The sequence below is a fragment of the Pinus tabuliformis genome, chromosome 6 (genome assembly GCF_031772625.1).
Source record: "Pinus tabuliformis cultivar Carrire ecotype Pingquan chromosome 6, CPIR1, whole genome shotgun sequence".
In the NCBI taxonomy this organism is placed as follows: Eukaryota; Viridiplantae; Streptophyta; class Pinopsida; order Pinales; family Pinaceae; genus Pinus; species Pinus tabuliformis.
This window is the reverse complement of record NC_142292.1, coordinates 1,869,071,630-1,869,095,084: the sequence shown is the minus strand read 5'-3', so window position 1 is coordinate 1,869,095,084 and position 23,455 is coordinate 1,869,071,630.

Genomic DNA, 23,455 nt, shown 5'->3' with positions numbered 1-23,455 from the left:
TCATTCAGGACTTTTTCGGCCTCTTCATGGGTGAGGCACCTCCGTAGAATTGTATCGACACCACGACGGTAAAGTGTATCACTGACGATCATGTAGTCTTTTGATTGGTATCGAATACATTTTTGTTCAGAGTGGGAGGTATTGGGCCTATATGTTTGGGTTTGGAGATAAATGATTATATCCCCATACCACAGATTTCTTGAAGATATCAGAAACAAATTTTCATCCACGATCGTTTCTTCGGATGTTTCATCATTGGACGACGATGGGAGATCGCATAATAACTCTGCGAAAACCAATGCTTTCTTTGACGTGGATTTTACAAATTCTAGATCAAACTCTTGTAGAATTGCTATCCATTTTGAATATTTCCCCCCCAGCAACTGTCGCGACAATATATAAGTCATGGGGTTGCAATCTGACAGAATGGTAGAATTTCGAAAGAGGACATAGTGTCGAAATCTCTGTATTGCTTGAACAACTGCGAGCGCTAGCTTTTCAACATAAGAATATTTGCTTTCTGTATCATTTAAGTTCTTACTTAAATAATATATAGGATGTTCAATTCCGTTGTCTTCCTGAACTAAAACCATTGCGATGGTTGTATCCGCTGTAGCAGCCAGATACAGGATAAAGTCTTTCTGATAATCAGGAGCGTACATTAATGATGCTTTCATTAGGGATTCTTTTAAAGCATCAAAGGAAGCTTGCGCACCCTGATCCAAGACGAAGGGCACTTCCTTTTTCAAAAGATGTGTATAACCTTTAGCAAGTTCGGTGTAATTTGGAATGAACCTCCTCAGAAAGTTTGCTTTCCCTTGGAGTTTCTGAATCTGAAGCAAATTCGAAGGTGGAGGCAAATTTATGATTGCCTAAACCTTACATGGGTCGAGACGAATCCCGTCCTTTGAGACTACAAAGCCAAGTAAATGACCAGAACTGACACAGAACACACATTTGTGTGGATTGAGTCGTATCTTGTAGTGTTGGCAACGTAGAAATATTGCTCTTAAATGCTGGGGATGATCAATTTGCTTTCACGAATGAGCTGGAAGGTCGTCAAGATATGGTTGAACGATGTTTTTGATGTCATGGAAGGCATAATTCATTGCCCTCTGAAATGTTGCCCCTGCATTCTTTAAACCAAAGGGTAATTTTCGATATGTGAATGTGCCCCACGGACAAATAAATGCAGTCTTTGACTGTTCCTGTGGGCGGATATTTATTTGATTATACCTGGAGAATCCATCCATAAATGAAAAGATTTCACATCCGGCGCATTCATCAATTATCTGGTGAATGAAGGGTGTAGGATAGTTGTCTTTTGGACAAGCTTGATTTACATCCCTATAATCGACGCACACTCTAATCGTTCCTTGTTTTTTCATAACAGGAACAATATTCGATACCCAATCAGTTAGTGGAACCGGGTAAATGAAACCAGCCTGGAGAAGTTTTTCAACTTCTGCTTTGATGTCAGCGGCTTTCTTGGGGTGCACCTGCCATAGCCGTTGTCGTACTGGTTTGACATCTAGATACATCTTGATTTCGTGTTCAACTATACTTGAGTCAATGCGTGGCATTTCTTCATATGACCAAGCAAAGACATCTCTGAATTCGTGAGAAAGAGTGTTATATATTTCCTGTTCTGAAGGAGAACAACATTTGCCAACATAAATATTCTCTACAACATCTGTTTTGGTCGAGATATTTATGGCGATAGTCTCTTCAATGTTGGACAAGTTTCGCTCAGAATCCACCGTGTTTACAGTATTTAATAGAAAATCAAAAACTGAAGGATGATAAAGGTCATCAGGAGTATCTTCTTCACAATCCGGAAGAAAGGAACGATGGTGGTAATCTTCCCATGGTGCCCCTTCAACTACCATTGATTGAACAATTCCTTCGTCGAAGTCGTCCAATCGTGACCAAGGATCTGAAGGGGTGCAATATTCCTTAGACCTATCTATCCAAACGATTGATGAGCGTTGATTTGGGTTTGCCTCCCATGCTAGGAACATTGATTGCTACAATATTTCTGTTGGGCTTGGAGGCAATACCTGCGCATGATCCATGTTGATATCATTTTCTGAGATCTTTTTAATCGAAGATATCATATTGCAGGTTCCTACCGACGCTACTTTCGCCAAATTGATTGGAGGCGGAAGGGCAAAAGTTCCCATTAATATAGGGTCTTTTAGTAGGCCTACTCCAATATTTTGAAGCGAATGCGGGCTTCCATGGATCATTGGAATGCTTCCCGTAACTTGAGAACCGTTGGGGAGGAAGGTTTGTTGATCGATGATTGTAATCCCTCCTTGAAAGCGAAATGCAATCTTCCTAAAATAGGTCGACACATCAGTAGCCATAGGATATATCCATGGTCTTCCCAGTAGGATGTTGTAATCGAGGTTTCTGTCGATTACTTCGACATCTATTTCTACTGTTTTCCCTCTTAGTTCAACCTTCAAGTTACGTAGAATACCATATGTGGTATATGTTCGTCCGTCAAATGCTTTTAATGTCGTCGAAGATCGCGACAAGGTTGGAGATCCTAAAGTTTTCCAGCAACTCATCGACACAATACACGTAGATGCCCCCTCATCAATAATTGTTCAATGAACAATTTTGTTGAGGGCATTCACTTGAACGAGGAAATCTAGTTGAGCTGGTAACTGAGGATCGTATCCTTTATGATTAAAGGACACAAGATTGGAATCCTTTAGGTCTATCCCACCGATGGCTGATAATAAAGCTTGCTTTTGGGACGGGCAATTTTGCAATACCTCAAGTGTCGACATAGCGGATGGCGATTGGGCCAGATCTTCCACTATATTATAATGCTGTGCTGCTATAGAACGAAGATTAAATGTCGACTAGTGTACTACTCCCTTTGGCGGTTTTATTGTCAACTCAGGAATGATGGGCAGTGCAACTTCTGTCGAAGTTGTTGTCGAACTACTAGGTTGATCTTTATCCTTGTTGTTCGACAGCTGTGGATTCCCGTAATCTTTGTTCCTTGTCGATATCAAAGCATCATTTTGCTGTTTGGAAACTTACAACATTAGCACTTGAGACAGGGAAGCATTTCCACTGTCAACTATATTTGTTCCTATATTTGGAAATGGATCAGTTAATACTGCCGAGGTTTTTGAATTCTTGAAGAATTTTTTAAGCTCAGCTCTGTGTGGAGAATCTTCTTTGCAGTGATCCTCATCGCATATAAAGCATGGATGATTTGGTTTCCTATTTCTAGAAGGGTTTGTAGAAGATTTTTCAGGTGATGATTCCTCCTGTTTCTTCTTCTTCCCTTTGCTTTTCTTCTTGCCCCCTGGTTGCTTGGTTTCTTTGCCTTTATCTGTCGAGACGACATTTACTTCCGAGGCAAGAAGTTCCTCTTTTGCATTTTGATTGGAAATCTTACGGGCCTTTTTAGATGTAGCCTTTGTCGATTTCGTGTCTTTTGCACCTATCACACCATCGCCGACATGAGAGTCATTGTTTGATTTAGGAGGAGGGGGGACCAAAAATTCCAGTCTGGGAGTGTCAGGTATTTTATCGTAGAGCGTGCCAGACTGAGTATAAATCAAGTCTAAATATTTCGCACGAGCAATGACTTGCTCTTCGGTGACGACTCCCCCTTTTGCCACATCTTCCAATATAGAAGGCAATAATGACTTAATAAACCATTCAGCTAAAAGCTGATCAGGAACATACGTTTTTACCATTCTACGACGACGTCACCAGTCATGTATATGATTAGATATGTGAGTGGCCATTGTTTGTTTGAAATTGGTAAGAAGTTCCGTTCCTATTTCGTACCTTATTGGTAACTGAAAATGGGTTAGAAAGGTTGTGGCTAGGGTACTGAAGTTGTCAAACGAAGCTCTGGGCAATTCGATATACCATTTTCCTGCCAGACCAGTTAACGTCCTCTGAAAAAGGCGAAGCCTAATCGAATCATCGTTTAGGGTGTTTGATGAACACCACAGATGAAATTTCATCACATGATTCGATGGATCTTCACCTGGATTTCCATTAAATTTAGGAATATCTGATGGAAGTTTATGCGGAATCACTAGCCACCAAGGGGCATAAGCGATTAGATCGTTTGTTAACCGATTTAAATCAGGTAACTCTAAAGTTGCCACAAAGGGTAACTGTTGATTCACGTTAGGTGAAGCATACCCAGGATAAGATGGAATCGCCTGAGCAGTTGGTCTTTGCATGCCAACATAATGCATTTGATGCTGGTAACTTTGGTGGGCATGACCATTGTAGAATGGTTGATTTTGACCGTTTTGAATATACAGCTGCCCACTATTTGCAAATATTTGTTGCTCAAATCCTTGGTATACTTGTTGGAATTGCGGTTGTTGGTATTGCACCAACCATGGTTGTGAAGCCATGTGCTGTTGCCCGATACTAACTGTTTGACCAAGATGTGGGGTAATTGTACCTGTTTGGACCTGTGTCATTCCACTAGTTGGCGATTATGGTTGAGTCGCAGGGTCAAGAGGCTGTTGCATTACGACCTGAGAAACCTGAGGTTGGCATACAACAGGCAGCGCTTGTACTTGTGACACCATCACAATAGCTGGCGTAGTTGGTATATTTGACATAGGTAAACATTGTTGCATCGAATTTACAACTCTTGGTTGTTGAGGTAGTATCGGTACCCAATCGCTAGACGTAATTCCAGCATAACCTGAATTTTGTTGTGAACTCCCGTATGGATGTCCTCCCGGAGGGGACAATGAAAAGGTATACTGCCCCCCATATGGCTGTAATCCGGTACTTAAAGGAATGGTTTGCCCTTGAGGACTGGACTGCCCAAATTGACATCCCAATGGATCAATTTGCTCAGACTCAACATAAGAGTTTCTGGATACTATTCCGAATGAACAAACAGGAACGGACCATACCGTCGAAATAGCCCCTGAGTGGGCTCCTTCTAGCGATTGAGAGCTATTTAGGATAGATAGTATACCGGCAAACATTGTTGGAGTGATAACAGGAAGTTCTGTCATCGCTGTGTCGGACGACACAATCCTAGATGTTAACGGTTATTCAGACATTTCTAGTCTATCCAAAAGATTACCTAGCGATTCTACAGGAGCTTCCACTGGTGGTAGACTAATTTCTGATGAAGAAGGATACAGAGTGACCTCGACTCCAAATTGCGATGGATTACTAGATGGAGGATCCTCCACAATCTCTTCTATAGCAATCAGACCAGGTAGAAGAGGTAGATTGTCAGGTCCGTAGAATATTTCTGGTGCCGAAGAAGGTATGGAATCTACAGCGACAGATGTTTGGGGAACAACACTCTCCGAACTAGATGTAGATGGAACTGGTTCAGTAATACAAGTGTTTACCCTCAGACTAGGATCAGTACTACTGTCCTTCGGTGGCTGCTGAACTTCTTCTGTAAAGGCAGGGATACCAAAATTTTTTGGAGTAACCGGAGTCTCTGATGTTGTTGGAACACTTGTTCTAACTTTACCAGGAGATTTGGAACCGGTTAAACGAGTTCTCTTTGTCCGTAATAGTTTCGATTCCGGAGACAAAGACAGTTGACTCGTAAGCCTCTGCGAACGACGGGGTTTCAATTGACTTTCTTCCACAATTGCGGATTACTCAATCAACTAAAAATAAAGGGGAAGTATGCTTCCGAATTAGATGAATTTTAGACGCTTTTGACACAACTTGTTCAATTTTAAAGAGTCGAGAAAAAACAAAAGATGACTCTAGTCGCCTTCAATTTTTAATGAGCCTGAAGTAACAAGTGCTCAGATGGACCTTTTCTGTTAAGGACTCTGAAAAGGAACGAAAGGGACTGCTCTGGAAATCTAGGCAGATGGATTACCAAACCAATCGCAAAACTGCAGAATACTTTTTACTGTACGGCAGTCAATCTTCCCGAATGTTGTGTTCAGTGCATTGTGATCGATAGGGCGGCAGACATGGCTTCCTATGGATAAAGGATTAAGCCTATTGTGGTCTCCCAAAATATACTCGACGGTACATGGGAGCACAAGTCTGTATTGGAACTTATCGTCTCAAAGTGGAGGAATCACCCAACCAACAGTGAGAACAACAGTTACCAGGCTTTACGACGTTGGAATACGTCTCTAGCCTAGACTTCTAGATGTTGTGTGTTAGGTTCCAAAGGGTTGTTAGATTCATTAAGTTTATTTTATAGTTGATCTTGCTTAAGAAATTTTCCTTTCAGGTTCACCGCGTGATGTAGATGTACAATTCCTAAAATGCAATCTAAGATGATAAACAATCTTTTATCTTCTTTGTGCAATGAAAATCCTAGCTACCAAGGAAAGAAAGACATAATTCTTTCAACAAAGAGCAAAGAGCACACACTATATGCACTGTCCTAAATTAAACCAATCAAACAGTCTAAATGCAAATGCACATGCATGTATTTGTTTTCAGCCTTATTAATATGTGAATGATACAAAGAAAGCTAATGCGCAAATCTGAATTACTTTTCAAGCGACAATTACTAACAAGTTTCTTTTCAAAATAAAAAATGAAGACAATGACAACACTTTGCGATTTGGAAATGAAGACTTGCTTTCCACACTAGAAAACCTACAAATTCAGATCAAATACAATAGTAATAGGGTAATCGACTATCAAGAGCAATCAGACTCTCTTCTATGACTGAAAACGACACTTGCGACACTTTCAAATCAAGAAACGATAGTACAATTATGTTACATTTTTGCAAAGGAGAACCAAAAATGACTTAACAAATACACAAAAACATTTACAGTTCTTTGCACGATGGAGGCGGAATATCAGCAAGGAAAGGGGTTTCAAACAGAGGTATACTGACTATAGGCAGCAAAATTCTTGAATAGATCTGAAAAGAGTGAACATAGAAACCAACATTCAGGAGCAATGCCTAGTCTGATCAGCGCACCTATAACACAGTGAATTTGAAATGCAACACACCTACTACACTCGAGAAGTGCGCTGAATTTCAGATTCACAGAACAGAGACTGTGTTGGGCCAGAGACGAGACTTTGCTTGGGTTTCGGGTCACAGTTTACAGTTCAGTTCAGGGATTTTGGCCGAGCAAGTGGTAATCAGTAAATCAACAATAGGGGTAGATCTAAGGAGGTTACTAGAGCCACCACAAGGGCAATTAGAGAGTTTGTAAATTAGTTGTTTAATTCATAAACAAAACCCGGAGATTGACTGAAGTGGCATTTATCTACTTTACATTTGCATAGCAAATGAAGTTCAAAAGCTACCTGGCTCAACTTCAGGCTCCGTCTGTAAGTTTATAAAGTAAAAAAATGTAGATAAACAAACAACCTAGTTGCTCCCCAGTGGAGTCGCCATTTTGTTACAGGGAAAAGTGTCTATGTAGAACTGCTAATCCCACTAAGGTGTGGTAGCTACCTTAGAAACAAACAAAGTAAAACTACTTTCGTTTTCCTTTATGAAATATAGATGAGAGAAGAATAAAGGAGACCAACCTCTGTCTTGCGCTTGGTTCCTAGTTCAATTCCTCTCTCTTTTGATAGCCCTTTGCTACTTGCTTCCTTGTACACCTAGCTTCACAGAGTACCTGTAGAATCAAAGTAGCATAACACTATACAAGAACATGGATCTATTATCATAAACAATTTAGGATCAGATGTAAATTGACCATACAAATGCATGAAACATAAATGACACAAGAGTATGGAGGAAAACTTGAATAGCTTTATTGATAATCAAGAAAGAGCCAAGAGAGTTACAACCAGTTGTTCTGACCCAGCATCATCCTCTTAGCAAGTAAGCCCTTCTTCACCTCATGGAAATCTTAGATCACCCAACACTATGACGTTGCCTCAAGAAACCAACAACAATTCCTTACAATATGCAAAATTCCAGCCTCTGGATCTCTGGGACGAGGGATCCATATATAGATATCTGTAAGGGAGATGAGTCATCTTGTGATTTTATTAGTGTCTTCCCTTTGATAGTTCTTGCTTCCACTTGGAGATTGATGATCTCTTACTCATCCTTGGTCGAATTCAGAGAGGCAAGTGTCACAGGAGAAGTTTCTGGAAGATTCCATGCCTCTCCACCTTGCGGATTGACACTGCCATTTGTCACTTCTCGCCCATCGCACCCCATATAAGGGTTTTTTGAAATGCAACGCACCCACAGAGTGTACTTAGGTGAGATGCAACGCACTTTTCCTATGGAGCAGGTGAAATGATCCTGTTTTGACTAGTTCTGAGCAGATTTTCATGGAGAACTTCTGGGAGAAGCTGTAATCAGTTGACCTTGTTCCTTTAGGGGTTAGAACAACACTTTTAGGGACTTAGCAGCCCTTGGTTTATGGACATTTTATGCTTGGGGTTGCAGTGCCCAAAAATGTCTATAACAAGACCAAGGAATGGTGGGATGTTGAACTCGAAGACATTGTCATTGACAGCCTTGGTGATGTTGTATGGCCCATATTTGAGTAGGCAAAGCTTGCAGTGGAGTCTAACAAGGAGCTCCTTCTACAAATGTAGCCAAACTTTGTCACCCACCTGGAACTTGTGCGACACTCGATGCTGATGATGGCTCTGCTTGTACTTAGCATTGGCTTTGTCCAATATATCGTGGACCTATTGGCAGATTTCTTCTATGTGCTCAATGAAGATGTTAGCCCTTTTAGCTTCGAACTAAATGTGAGCCGAATCTACCTGAGTGGCTGCAAATGGTATGGCCACATCAATGGGGCATAATGGCTGAAATCCCAGCCCTACCTGAAAGGGGTTGTGGCCTGTTGAGCTGTGGAGAGCTCTATTGTAGTTGTGTTGGACATAGGGGAGACTCTCATCCCACGTGCATGGATCCTTCGAGTTGTACATTCACAAAATGTGTACAATCATCTTGTTGACAACCTATGTTTGGCCTTCAGTTTGGGGATGGAAAGTCATGGACTTAGTAAGTTTTGTATCCAACATCAACCAGAGACTTGACCAAAATGCACTTAGGAATTCGTTGTCCCGATCTGAGATAATGGACTACAGGATCCCAAACTGTACCCACACTCGCTCAAAGAAGAGCTTAGTAATGGCCTTTGTTGTGATACTCTTCTTGTAGGCCGCCATGATAGCCATCTTATAGAATTTATCGATGACCACGAAAATGCAATCATTGTCGTGCTTAGTAGAAGGAAGGTCTGACATGTAATCCATGGAGACAGATTCCCAAGGCCAGCTAGGAATAGGTAGAGGAGTATACAAGGCTTTCTTCTTGATGGTTGGTTTGGAGATTATGTAGGTGGTGTGAGATCTAATGTACTTCCCAAAATCTTGACGAAGTTTTGGCCAACAAAAATACTTCTGCAATACAACCACTAGTTTCTCTACTCTGAAATGACCAACGACCTGACAGTAGTGTGCCTCCCAAATCAGCTTGGCACGCTCCATTGAAGGAACAAATATGTGTCCAAGGTGGCATAACAATGCATCTTAAAGGTGAAAATTTGGAACTTGCTTTCCTTCCATGAGTGTCTAGTATATACTGCCGAATTCTGGATCACTCTTGTAAACATGCAGCCACCTCGATGTCTCATTCCCACAAGATTCGAGCACAATGATCAATGCCATGACTAGTGGTCGGCTGAGGCAATCAATGCTATTATTGGTGATTCCCTTCTTATACTTAATGTTCAAATGGAACTATTTTAGATAGGTGTACCATTGCTGATGGCGATCGTTCTACAACTTCCCTTGACTCTGTATGAACTGTAGAGGTCAGTGGTCTATGTAGATGATCATTTCCTTCCCCCGAATGTAATGCTTCCTTTGATGGTAGGCCCGCATAATGGAATACATTTCTTTTTCATAAGTGGGGTACTTTTGAGCTGTTAGCGCTTGAAATTTCACCTCAGGCTGAAAAAGGTAAACTCCAAGGCAACATCAAACCACTTAGCCTCGTAGCTAGCCCTACGGGGCAGGAGAGGGCTCTCTCCGGTCTGTCTCGGTAAAGATCTTCAACGGGCGAGATACCAATAAGGAAACACTGATTTTAGGCTAGTAAACTGATAAAAAGGTTTGAATTGGGAAGTTTTAGGATTTTGGTGGAAAATCGGGGAAAGGAAACTTTGGGTGCGGGGATTGGACACAGTTTTTGCAGGGGGTCCTTTGGGGCAAGGTAGGAGACTGTATTGATGCCTTTGAATTAAGTGAATGGATAGGAATGACCGGTGAGGGGCTAAAGAAAGCAAGAAACCTTCAAGATTTCTCTTTAGATAGATGAAAACATAAATATTAAGCAAACTTAAAAGCAGAGCATGGCAATCATGAATTCTACTTTAACACTTCATTTGCCTAATTTGCAGAAAGAAAAGTAAGGAGATGATTCACATAACAAACTTACAAGTACAAAGAGAAACACACCATCAATACATGTAACCACAGGAATCCCAAAAAGGACTGCAAAACCCTGGTCTTTCTTCCTTTTCCAAAATTGCAGAGATACAATGAGTGATACAATAGAAAGCTTTCTCCCTCAAGAGTCCAACCATGAAAATGACCAAGAAAGTACATAATACAGGTAATATAACATCTTTCCTTGCCTCTAGGGGTCGAGCTCACTATCCTAGGAGCTGTTTCAACCAATTCTAAACTGAGCACTAAAAACTAGGCAGTCAAAACAACTTGCCTCTATAAGCTAGGAAAACAATTCATTCATTAAATTTTTTCCTATCTCATGAATGAATCTTCTAGAAGAGATAAATAAGTGTCAAAATATCATAAAATTACATCATTTACAACAAGGAAGATCAAAATCTACTCCAAAAAGTCAAATCCAGTCAAAACTGCGTTTTGCTGAGCTGTAGGTGAATTTCTGTGAAAACTGCCCAACACGTCGCGCCCTGATCCTGAACGCGTCGCGCGCCTTTGGAGCTGCCTTTGAGGCACTTCCAGGTGTCCAAATGAGACAACAGTGGGCTTGTTGGAAAGGACTGGATGTCTACTTTCTAACACAAGTGGAATTTCGGCATTTGGTGGCCATTTGCCCCTCCAAATTTGCAATCTCCCAATACTGCTTCCTGTGTGTCAAAAAGGTGGCAGAAAGTCATTTTTTGCTTGTTTTTTGACTTTCTGGAGGCCCAAAACTTGGTGAAATTTCTTGGCAATTGCTGAGCAAGTGTATCTTTGCATGAAAAATCCACAAATTCTGAGTTTTCTTGAAAAGGAGTTGCCCATCGAAAGGGCCGCGCGCGGCGCACGACGTGTTGGTGGAGAAAACCTGTTTTTTGCCCAAAAATTCACAAGTGACCAAAAATGCTCAAATTTTTTTGAAATTTGTGTTGGAGTTAAGTCATTTAGCATCATGCTCCTTCAAGGAAGCCTCAGCCAAGATGTGGAGGGGATCGGGCCTTTTCCTTCGTTTTAGTGCTTTGGCCAACTGTCTTTGGAGCACCTTCATTCTTGCCTTGCATACGTGCATTCGGGCCCAATAGTGGTTCTTCATGTTCTGGAGCAAGTCCTTATCTTGGTTGGCCTTTGCCAGCAACCTCTCCAAATGAGCATTGACCCAGAGAAGCATAACCTCTCGCTCAACGGGTACCAAATCACCGGGTCTCTTGCGAGCCAAGTTGCGGTCCTCATGAATCCTCCACAACTCATCAAGAGTGTGCTCATCTTCCAATTGCTTGTTGCGCTGCTCCAAATATGTAGTTGTCCATTGTGCCATCTCTAACTTTTGCTGCAACAAGCGGTTCTCAGTTTCCTTTTGCTGAATGATCTCGTGAAGCTCTGTGCTAGGAGAATGGATGTCAAGATCAATGATGTCGATATCTGGATCACCTGACGGTCCCTCCTCAATCATGGGCTGCTTGCCTCTCTCTGATACCTGTGCTGTTGTCGGAAGCGAGGCCCCTTCCACCTGATGTGGAGATAACACTCGCTGAGCTGATGAAGAAGGCGATACCCCTTCCACCTGATGTGGAGAAAATACTCGCCGAGCTGATGCAAATAAGGCCCTGTGGCCTCTCTGATATGTGACCAATGGAGGAGAGATGACATGTCTGGTCTCAGGGATATCATGCTGATGTGATGGTCCTCCCTCCTCATGAAAAACCTCAGGAGGTGGTGGTGGCACTGCGAAAAAATCACGAGAGATAAAATCCTCCCATGGGATACCCTGCTGAGCCAACTCATGTATGACCACAACCTAGATCAAACCATAATGATAGATGCTCTTGTGTTGCTGTGCGGGGCTCTTTCTCTGCATCAAGGGCACCATCTTCTCAATATTTCGGCACATGAAAAATGGTATGTTCATCATTCGTACCCGTGTGAAATGCATCAACAAGAGAATATGGTACAAATACAAACATGAAAATCTGCCCTCACAGGTGAAATAGTGCATGATGAGCCTCATCAAGGGAGCATACTCATCCCTCAAAAATATGTAAGGAAATACACCAGTCATGTGCCTCATATATGTAGGTTTAATGTAGGGCTCATACTGAAATCTGTCCAATAGTTTGCGCTTGTTCCACTCTTCTCCAACATTGGGTATCCCTGTTGCTTGAGCAATAATTTCAGATGACAATATAAAATCCACCCCTGCAAGATTTACATGCCCATCATGTAGATGCAAAACAAACAAGCGGAGCAATTCCCTATGGTGCTGAATTTGAGAAATCCTCTCGCAAAATTCATAACATGAGAGGTGGCGGAAACATGTGACTGCAAGTGGACAAGCCTGCAAATAGGTCAAAGAGGTGGGCTCCTCTCTCACATGGTGACCACTCTTACCACCCCTGTGAGGCCTCCTTTGTACCTCAACCTCTGGTGTTGACTCACGGTCATCACTTTGCTCATAGTCAGTTTCGGTTTCTTACATGGTTTCAAGAGCAAAGTGGCTGAAATGTACTGCTGCTTCTCCTCAAAAATCTGTTGTTTTAATTGTTGAAATGCTGTTTCAAGGGGACAAATAACACAAGGGAGATGTTAGGGAGGGGAGACTTTTAAGGGAAATTAGGGAAAATATATGAAATAGGGAATTAAGGGAAGGAATCATGACATATACACCATCACACAATTATAATTTGCAAGGGTTTTATGGGAGATAGGGTTTAGGGTTATATTATTGACTTTTAGGAATAGGGGTAGGGTTTTAGGGCATTTGGTACTTTTGGTAGGGAGATTAGGTAGAAATGATATGGGAGGTGGTAGAGGGATGTGGGGAAAAAGTGGGGGTGAAAAGGATGACCTTGAAAACAGCAAAACAAACCCTAGCTTTACTAGCACTTTGACATTCTTAAGCAAATACACATGGACTCCTCATTTGAAAATAATGGCTTTTAAATACATTCTCATGCTCTTTCAAGCTTTAGCAAACAATAAATTTTGATGATTGGAGGCCTACCTGCAACCTTGAAGAAATTTGGGGTCGTTTTGCAGTTTACAGGCAATTTTCTGTGGATGAATCCCCAACATGTAGCGCATGGGTCTGGACGGGTCGGTCACGCCCAACGCGTCGCGCCAGTGCTTTTTTCCAACTGCTATTACCCCCTTGACGCGTCGCGCTTGCCCAACACATCGCGCGCAGGTCTTGACGGGTCGCGCGTGGGCTCTTTCTGCAATTTCGCCCAATTTCTCTCCAAGTCGGTTTTCACTATTGCTTTGAGGCAAATGATGATCAAATGGAGGGAGGGAGGGGCTTTATAGGCTTGATTTAAATTAATTTCCCCTCAAACCCTCTTTCTAATGTTTATAACTTGACACTTTTTCAAAATTTAAATGCTGCTGACTTTATGGTTTCCTTTTGTCATGTAATTGGTTGAACTGATGCTTTTTCTTGAAAGTTTTTGCAGGGATAGATTCTGAGGAATCTTGGCAAAGGGGACCAGGGCTGCATGCTGACTTTTGAAGAATTTTGAATTTTTACAAAAATGAGAAAATGACCTTGTCTTTAAAAACAAGGTTTTTAAATCCAAGGTAAAAATTAGTTGTACAAGATGAAATCTTTTGAAGAAATACTTTGATAGTCATCCCTCTGGCCTGCTGGGCATTTATTGACTTTTAAAGACATGACCTCAAAGACAAATTGAACCTAAACCCTAGACCTAGGACTTTTGACCTCAAGACAAGACAAGTAACCTTGAAAGAGTTTATTGACTGAAGCAACTTGATCCAGCAGTGCCAAGAGGGGAATAAAGACACCAGCTCCTCCATCAGGCTTATGGCATGCCTAATGGAATGCAATGAGATGACACTGATGATACACCTACTTATGCAAATGCAAAGAGCTTTGCTCGCTGATGGAGGGCTACTAGACCGACTCTAACATTGGCTCCAATGGGGATGGTAGCTCCTTGGAGGTACCAAGAACCTTAGACCTCTGGGAGAGCAGACCAGTGCTTTTCAATCATTGGGCAATGGAGTCATTATTTACATATGTGACCCAAACCGGGACAACTTTATTGACTTTAACAACTGACTGAAAATTGGACTAACTTTGACCCAAACTAACTCAACTTTTGGACAGAAAATGGACTGATGAAAACAAAATGAAAAACTCACACCAACTAATCTCCATCTTCAGAATTATAGCCTTCACCGCGGGCCCCAGACTAAAGATGAAAGATCAGTGCACACTTGCAGTGAAATAAAAGTAAAATGGTAATTACAATGATAATGGCTAGAGCAGAAAATGCTCAGACATGGTACCTTTTAAGCAGCCGGCCATTGACCGACCCTCCAAGACAATCATCACCATTCATTTCTTTGAGAAGAAAGGGATTTGGACCACGGTATGCTGCAATTTTGTAAGGACCTTTCCATAAGTTATCAAACTTTCCATGTTTCCCTTTGTCTTCATTTCGGGGATCCCACCTCAAAACAACATCATCTATCTGGAAGTCATCCAGCTTTGCTTTTCTGTCATAGATTTTCTTTATGCGCTCTTGCAACTTAAGAGTATTTTGAAGAACCTCCTCCTGTGTCTGCCGTAAATGAATCATTTGACTAATCCGCCTTTGCATTGGATCCTCCTCACCACCAACTTCCTGAAGCAACTTTGCTACCAGAATACTAAGTGAAGTAGGAAACACCGCATCTGTCCCATAAACTAGTTCAAAGGGTGACATACAAATTGACTTTTTCTGATTTACATGATCAGCCCATAATGCATTTACTAACTGTTTGTGCCAGCTCTTCTTATTGTTTTCCAACAGTTTCTTTATGATGTTTACCAAAGATTTATTCGAAGATTCAGCCAGCCCATTTCCTTGCGGATGATAAGCGGTTGAATGCCCCAAGCTGATGTTATATTTGTAGCAAAATTCAACCATGTTCTTTAATTTAAACGCTGTTGCATTATCTGTAATCAACTTATGTGGACAGCCGAAACATGACAATATGTTATTTTCAAGGAAAGAAATAATTACCAAGTCCGTGGCCTGCCGGGTGGGAATGGCTTCAATCCATTTCGTGAAGTAATCGGTGGCTATCAATATCCATCGATGCTGCCCGAAAGATGCTGGATGAATTTCGCCGATGAAATCTAAGCCTCACTGCTGAAATGGTGCGCTGACTTCAATGGGCTTGAGAGGCAAGGGCTGTAATTTCTGCTTTCCTTGAAAAAATTGACATTCATGACAACTCTTGACTACTTTATATACATCTGAAAACAATGAAGGCCAATAGAAACCTGCCCTTAGGATCTTGTTTGTCGTGGTCTTCCAAAACAAGTGACCCCCGCAGTCACCTTTGTGAAAATCCTCTACAACTCTCTTAGCTTCCTCCTCGACCAAACAATTCAGCAATATGCCACCGGGGTCTTTCCAATATAGTGCAGATTTGATGATGAAAAATTTGGCAGCCTTTAACTTCAATTTCCTAGCTTTGTTTCGAGGCATCCCGGGAGGTGAAGACAAATTTTGAAGCACATATACAATATCAGCATACCAAGGAGAGGAAATAAAGATATCAGATACCTGTAGCGCTGAATTTTCTTCATCTTCGTCGGACAAGGCAGCAATCAAATTAATGTCTAGGACATGGAGATTTGTTTCAGCCATCAATTTAGCGAGACCTTGGCCCTTGATCAGCTTGGTAGGCTTGATTTCCACATCATACTCCAATAGTGCAGCAATCCACTTACCCCGTTTTCCTTCCGGTTCTGCTTGTACCAAAACATCTTTAACAGCTGCGTTAGGAACATATGCCAAAATGTGGGAATTCAGTATGTACACACGGAAATCTTTCAAGGCTTTTACCAACGCCAATGCTTGTTTTTCAATGATATTATACTTCAGCGCTCCATCCCTTATAATACGACTGAAAAAAGCAATGGGCTTCTCAACTCCATCTCTCTTTTGCATCAGCACAGCTGCCAATGTATGCTCAGAAGCAAATGAAAATAAAATAAAATCTTGTGTATAATCCAGGCTGATTAGAGTTGGGGCTGAAGATAAAATTAACTTTACCAAATTGAAAGACTTTACCGCCTCTTCGGTCCATTTGAGCTGGCTGTCCTTTTTAAGCATGTTAGTGATTTCTCTAAGGTGTTCGGCAAGATTCGGAATAAAGCGACGCAGAAAATTCAACTTGCCATTAAAGGACTGAATCTCTTTCTTGTTTCGGGGCTGCTCTAATTGCTGAATGGCTTCCACACGTGCAGGATCTATACGAATGCCATCTTTGGAAATGATGTGGCCCAACAACTTGCCTTCACTCATGGCAAAAAGACTCTTCTTTGGATTCAATGAGATACCATATTTTCTGCACTTTTGAAACACCATTGTTAAATGATACAAATCTTCTTCATCAAATTTAGAAAACACAGTTAAATCATCAAGATAAATGACCAAAAAGACATCCTTCTCATTAGCAAAGGCCATGTCCATCGCCCGCTGAAAGGTGGCACTTGCATTTTTCAATCCAAATGGCATCTTGGCATAATGAAATGTTCCCCATGGAGTAGTGAATGCAGTCTTGTCGCGGTCATCCTCATGCACCAAAATCTGATTGTACCCTAAATAACCATCAAGTAGCGACATCCTTGATGCCCCAACTACTCGCTACAGTATATGGTCCATCTTGGGCAGCGGATAATTGTCCTTTAGCGACACCTTATTCAGATTTCTAAAGTCTATACACAAGCGGATCTCACCGGTCTTCTTTCTCACGGGCACCAAGTTGGAAATCCAATCGGAAAATCTGATTGGCACTATAATTCCAGATTTGTACAACCTGTTAAATTCCTTCTCAATCAATGGCAGCAACTTAGGATTAATTCTTCTCAACTTTTATCGGAAAGGCTTTTGATTTGGCTTTATGGGAATGGTATGCTGAATAATACTTGTGTCATAAGTCTTCAAATTCGAATAATCCCATGCAAAAACATTAGAAAACGAAGACAACAATCTGATATATTCTTCCTTTACCTTTGGCGACAATGCTTTCGATAGTTTCACCATCTTTGGATTTTCAGCTGTTCCGAGATTCACTTCTTCAACACCTTCTTCCGTTGGCCTCAAGGTTGGTTTGCGAGCCACATCATCTTGATCGAACAACTCTTCCAAAGGAATTAATCCTTTAGGAATGAAATTGTCTTTAAGCTGCAATACATCCATTTGATTTACTTCCTCAGGATCTGTGTCTATGGAAATGTCTTTGAACTCACCTTCAACTTGCAGAAAATCCTTGATTTCTTCATCATCTTGGAAAACTTGCCAACATCTTTGATTGTCTGGGATTGTAGGACGGTGCTTCACATAAATCTCAAACTTATTGCTGGAATTCATGGGGATTTCTAGATTACTTGTTGCCTTAGCCAATGCACCCACAACACCATTTTGGATACGGGCACACATGTCAAAGTATGTTCAGAAAACAGCTTCAAGATATCTAGGACAACATTTCGATATGCTCGCATACGAGGATGCTTGGCCTGAAAATCACCTTCCACTTGCTTTATAACCAGCTCGGAGTCGCCATATACTGCTATCTTCTTTGCCTTCAATTTCCGAAGGATTTTCAGACCAGCAATGAGAGCCTCATATTCCGCCTCATTGTTTGAATAATCAAATGCCAATTTGTAAGAGCATACTCGTACCTTGCTTGGGACTTTGTTTCAGACAGAAAATGGACTTCGAATCCACACACCTATACCAGCACCATCGCTGCCCACAGCGCCATCAAAATCCATGGTCCAAAGACCATCCTCATCATCTTCTAAATGCTGAAATTGTGATGTCTCTGCATTTTCTGTTTGCTGCCCGTTCATTTCAGCTGTTGGCTTCATGACAACGGACCTTTCTTCACTTTCTTTTCTCAAAATTTCTCTAAAATTTTCTGTAATGTCTGGTATATCTTCTGCTTGAACCAACTGACTATCTATCTCATTAAAATTATCAGCAAACAAAACAAACGATTCCAAATCTGTATGTACATAATTTACAGGATGATTCACTGGCTTTTCCTTACTAGTGATCATGTATTTCATCTTTTGCTCCCTATATAACTTCCTCATCTGACCAAAGACCGGGATTGTAGCATAAGAAAAATCAAGCTGAAGTGTACCTTTGAGCTTGGCTCCCCAAGATCTCGAAAGCAACATGCCGAACCGCGGAGGAATATCCGCCACCACCACATCCATCAAAACATTCTTTGCTGGGATTTGATCTAGGCTCACCACCAAGTCCTTGATCAAACCAATACATTTTACCCGGCTGGAATCAAATGAATACAAATCATGATATTTCCTTGTGATGTCTAGTCCCAGCTTTTCCATAATTTCTTTCGGCATCAAATTATGCGAAGCTCCCGAGTCAAACATGGAATTATGTAAAACATACTCATGCAATCGTAAACTGATATAGAATGGAGGAACATCACTTTCGGGAGACTCACCATTTAAAGCAGGCCCAAAAATCAATTCCGGCTGATCATCTTCTACATTCACCGTGTCTAGCATTGGATCAAAATTCAACATCTTGGAGATTTGGCCTCGGTAAGTGTTGTTCTTCATGATTTCCGTCAAAGGAATGGACACTTTCAACTTTGAAATTTCATTCTCCAAACTGAAAGTTGAAACCTTCTCACCTTCTTTAGCCGGAACTTCTCTTTTTTCAACTTTATCTCTCGGTGTACTTGCTGGCTGATCTAACTTGCTTGCTGATGATGATTGACTTGCTGAAGGATCAATTATGTCTTTTCCTTTTATCTGTGGGGAAGCTGAATCATTCTTTGCTGAAGTATCTTTCCTTTTCTAAATGGGATTTATGGGAATAGCTCGGTTTCTTAATTGCCTCTGCTGAGCGGACAAAGCATTGAGATATCCTCTTTGGTATTCCTCCGATTCTTCCTCAAGTACTGCCTCATTTGATAAGATATCATGCTCATCCTGATGTATGACTGAATTTCTCACAAATTCTTCTTCTTCTGTAATATAGGTAGGCAGATCATCAGGAGTGAAAAAGTGATTTTCCTCTCCCACCGTATCACCTTCATCCTCGGATTCTTGGCTAACAAAATTCTGCTGAAAAGGAGGTTTAATTTGCTGCTGAACTGCTGCCTCTTGTGCTCTTGTTTCACGCTGTTTGATTCTATATTGCGGCTGCTGTGGACCTCAGAAATTAGGATTACGGATCTGCGTTTCCGGCTTGCTGAGATGAGTATGTTCAAGTGCCCTTTCAATCTTTTCAACCTTACGGAGGAGTTGATCTGATGTAGAAGCTTCTTCTTTGATTGTGACTCGCTTTTCCGCCTTCATCCTTGCTCTTTTATCATTCAAATTCGCTTCAACACTAACAGCAATTTTCTACATATCCTCCAAGGTAGGCGGATCTCTATCTCGCAATGAATAAGCCATCTTCGGATCAAAGCCATCTGGGAATTTGAGAAGTGCTGATTTTCTTGACGGTCTCAAATCATCGGGAATAGCATTGTAAACTGTATTAAATATGATAATGTAATCTTGAACGGACTCACCATGATTACGCTTGAGGTTGTTGTATTCAGCATTAATTTGAAGCAGATCCTTTCTGATTTCCCATCGATCTAAAAACTGCCTTTGAAGTGCCTCTAAGGTAGCAATGCTCCGGGCTGTCAAACCTCTGAACCACTTTCTTACTTCGCCATCAAATGTTTGTACAAACAAACGCATAGTTACATCCTCTTCATCTATCTCATATAGATCAAAGAAAGTCGTAATTTTGTCTATATGTTGCTGAGCAGAGATACTCTGTGGAGTGCCATCAAACATGGGAATTTTACTCTGATAATCGGCTGGCATATCATGTAGATTTTGGGGAAGAGCAAGAGGAGCAAATCAGGCAGCCATTGCTTTAGGTAGATTAGGTCTAGGAGTAGCAGGTGGAGTAAGTGTAGCTGTAGTATGAGGAGTATGAGGAGGAGAAGTGGTATGGGATGTAGAGGGCGAACCAACTGTAGATTCCGGATAAGTGATTATAGGAGAAACAGAAATAAAAGGAGGATTGGACTGCTCATGCGCCGTGATAGTGGATCCGATATGAACAGATATAGTTTCAACGAACTCAGCAAGATTTGTAGCGTGAATATCTGACTGAAGAGATCTTAGGATGAAATTGTCAACCAATTTATTGTGTCTCTCAATTTCAAGGGCAGCTGCAAAATCAGGGTTGGGAACTAGAAAATCAAGTGCACTTTCAGATTTAGTTTTGAACAAGGACAACTCAAAACTCTCGTCAAAATCAATGTCTTCAAGATACTCAAAAACAGCTGGACATGAATGAGATTTGAATATATGACCAGAATCTGAAGCCAGTTTGGATATCAAGGAACAAATAGCCAATCAGCCTGTGAAAACTCTTAACTAATCATCCAAAAGTTCAGAGTTTGCAAATATACTGGGGCAAAATGCAGATGAAGTGTTACATTCACTAGCTCACGGAGGTCGACTGAAGCAGCGTTTATCTACTTGCGCTGATGCAAAGCAAGAGCGTTTTCGAAGGCTACCTGGCGTATCTTCAGACTCCGTCTAAGACTTATGAAATAAACACATCAGTCAGCAAACAATTTGTTCTCCCCAGTATGGTCGCCAATATGTTAGCGCTTGAAATTTCACCTCAGGCTGAAAAAGGTAAACTCCAAGGCAACATCAAACCACTTAGCCTCGTAGCTAGCCCTATGGGGCAGGAGAGGGCTCTCTCCGGTCTATCTCAGTAAAGATCTTCAATGGGCGAGATAACCAATAAGGAAACACTGATTTTAGGCTAGTAAACTGATAAAAAGGTTTGAATTGGGAAGTTTTAGGATTTTGGTGGAAAATCGGGGAAAGGCAATTTTGGGTGCGGGGATTGGACACAGTTTTTGCAGGGGGTTCTTTGGGGCAAGGTAGGAGACTGTATTGATGCCTTTGAATTAAGTGAATGGATAGGAATGACCGGTGAGGGACTAAAGAGAGCAAGAAACCTTCAAGAGTTCTCTTTAGACAGATGAAAACATAAATATTAAGCAAACTTAAAAGCAGAGCATGGCAATCATGAATTCTACTTTAACACTTCATTTGCCTAATTTGCAGAAAGAAAAGTAAGGAGATGATTCACATAACAAACTTACAAGTACAAAGAGAAACACACCATTAATACATGTAACCACAGGAATCCCAAAAAGGACTCCAAAACCCTGGTCTTTCTTCCTTTGCCAAAATTGCAGAGATACAATGAGTGATACAATAGAAAGCTTTCTCCCTCAAGAGTCCAACCATGAAAATGACCAAGAAAGTACATAATATAGGCAATCTAACGTTTTTCCTTGCCTCTAGGGGTCGAGCTCACTATCCTAGGAGCTGTTTCAACCAATTCTAAACTGAGCACTAAAAACTAGGCAGTCAAAACAACTTGCCTCTATAAGCTAGGAAAACAATTCATTCATTAAATTTTTTCCTATCTCATGAATGAACCTTCTAGAAGAGATAAATAAGTGTCAAAATATCATAAAATTACATCATTTACAACAAGGAAGATCAAAATCTACTCCAAAAAGTCAAATCCAGTCAAAACTACGTTTTGCTGAGCTGTAGGTGAATTTCTGTGAAAACTGCCCAACACGTCGCGCCCTGATCATGAACACATCGCGTGCCTTTGGAGCTGCTTTTGAGGCACTTCCAGGTGTCCAAATGAGGCAAAGGGGGGTTTGTTGGAAAGGTCTAGATGTCTACTTTCCAACCCAAGTAGCATTTATAAATTTGGTGGCCATTTGCCCCTCCAAAATTGCAATCTCCCAAGACTACTTCCTGTGTGTCAAAAAGGTGGCAGAAAGTCATTTTTTGCTTGTTTTTTGACTTTCTGGAGGCCCAAAACTTGGTGAAATTTCTTGGCAATTGCTGAGCAAGTGTACCTTTGCATGACAAATCCAAAAATGTTGAGTTTTCTTGAAAAAGAGTTGCCCATCGAAAGGGTCGCGCGCAGCGCGCGACGTGTTGGTGGAGAAAACCTGTTTTTTGCCCAAAAATTCACAAGTGACCAAAAATGCTCAAATTTTTTTGAAATTTGTGCTGGAGTTAAGTCATTTAGCATCATGCTCCTTCAAGTAAGCCTCAGCCAAGATGTGGAGGGGATCGGGCCTTTTCCTTCGTTTTAGTGCTTTGGCCAACCGTCTTTGGAGCACCTTCATTCTTGCCTTGCATACGTGCATTCGGGCCCAATGGTGGTTCTTCATGTTCCGGAGCAGGTCCTTATCTTGGTTGGCCTTGGCCAGCAACCTCTCCAAATGAGCATTGACCCAGAGAAGCATAGCCTCTTGCTCATCGGGTACCAAATCACCGGGTCTCTTGCGAGCCAAGTTGCGGTCCTCATGAATCCTCCGCAACTCATCAAGAGTGTGCTCATCTTCCAATTGCTTGTTGCGCTGCTCCAAATATGTAGTTGTCCATTGTGCCATCTCTAACTTTTGCTGCAACAAGCGGTTATCAGTTTCCTTTTGCTGAATGATCTCGTGAAGCTCCGTGTTAGGAGAATGGATGTCAAGATCAATGATGTCGATATCTGGATCACCTGACGGTCCCTCCTCAATAATGGGCTGCTTGCCCCTCTCTGATACCTGTGCTACTGTCGGAAGCGAGGCCTCTTCCACCTGATGTGGAGATAACACTCGCTGAGCTGATGAAGAAGGCGAGACCCCTTCCACCTGATGTGGAGAAAATACTCACCGAGCTGATGCAAATAAGGCCCTGTGGCCTCTCTGACATGTGACCAATGGAGGAGAGATGACATGTCTGGTCTCAGGGATATCATGCTACTGTGATGGTCCTCCCTCCTCATGAACAACGTCAGGAGGTGGTGGTGGCGCTGTGAAAAAATCACGAGAGATAAAATCCTCCCATGGGATACCCTGCTGAGCCAACTGATGTATGACCACAAGCTGGATCAAACCATAATGATAGATGCTCCTGTGTTGCTGTGCGGGGCTCTTTCTCTGCATCAAGGGC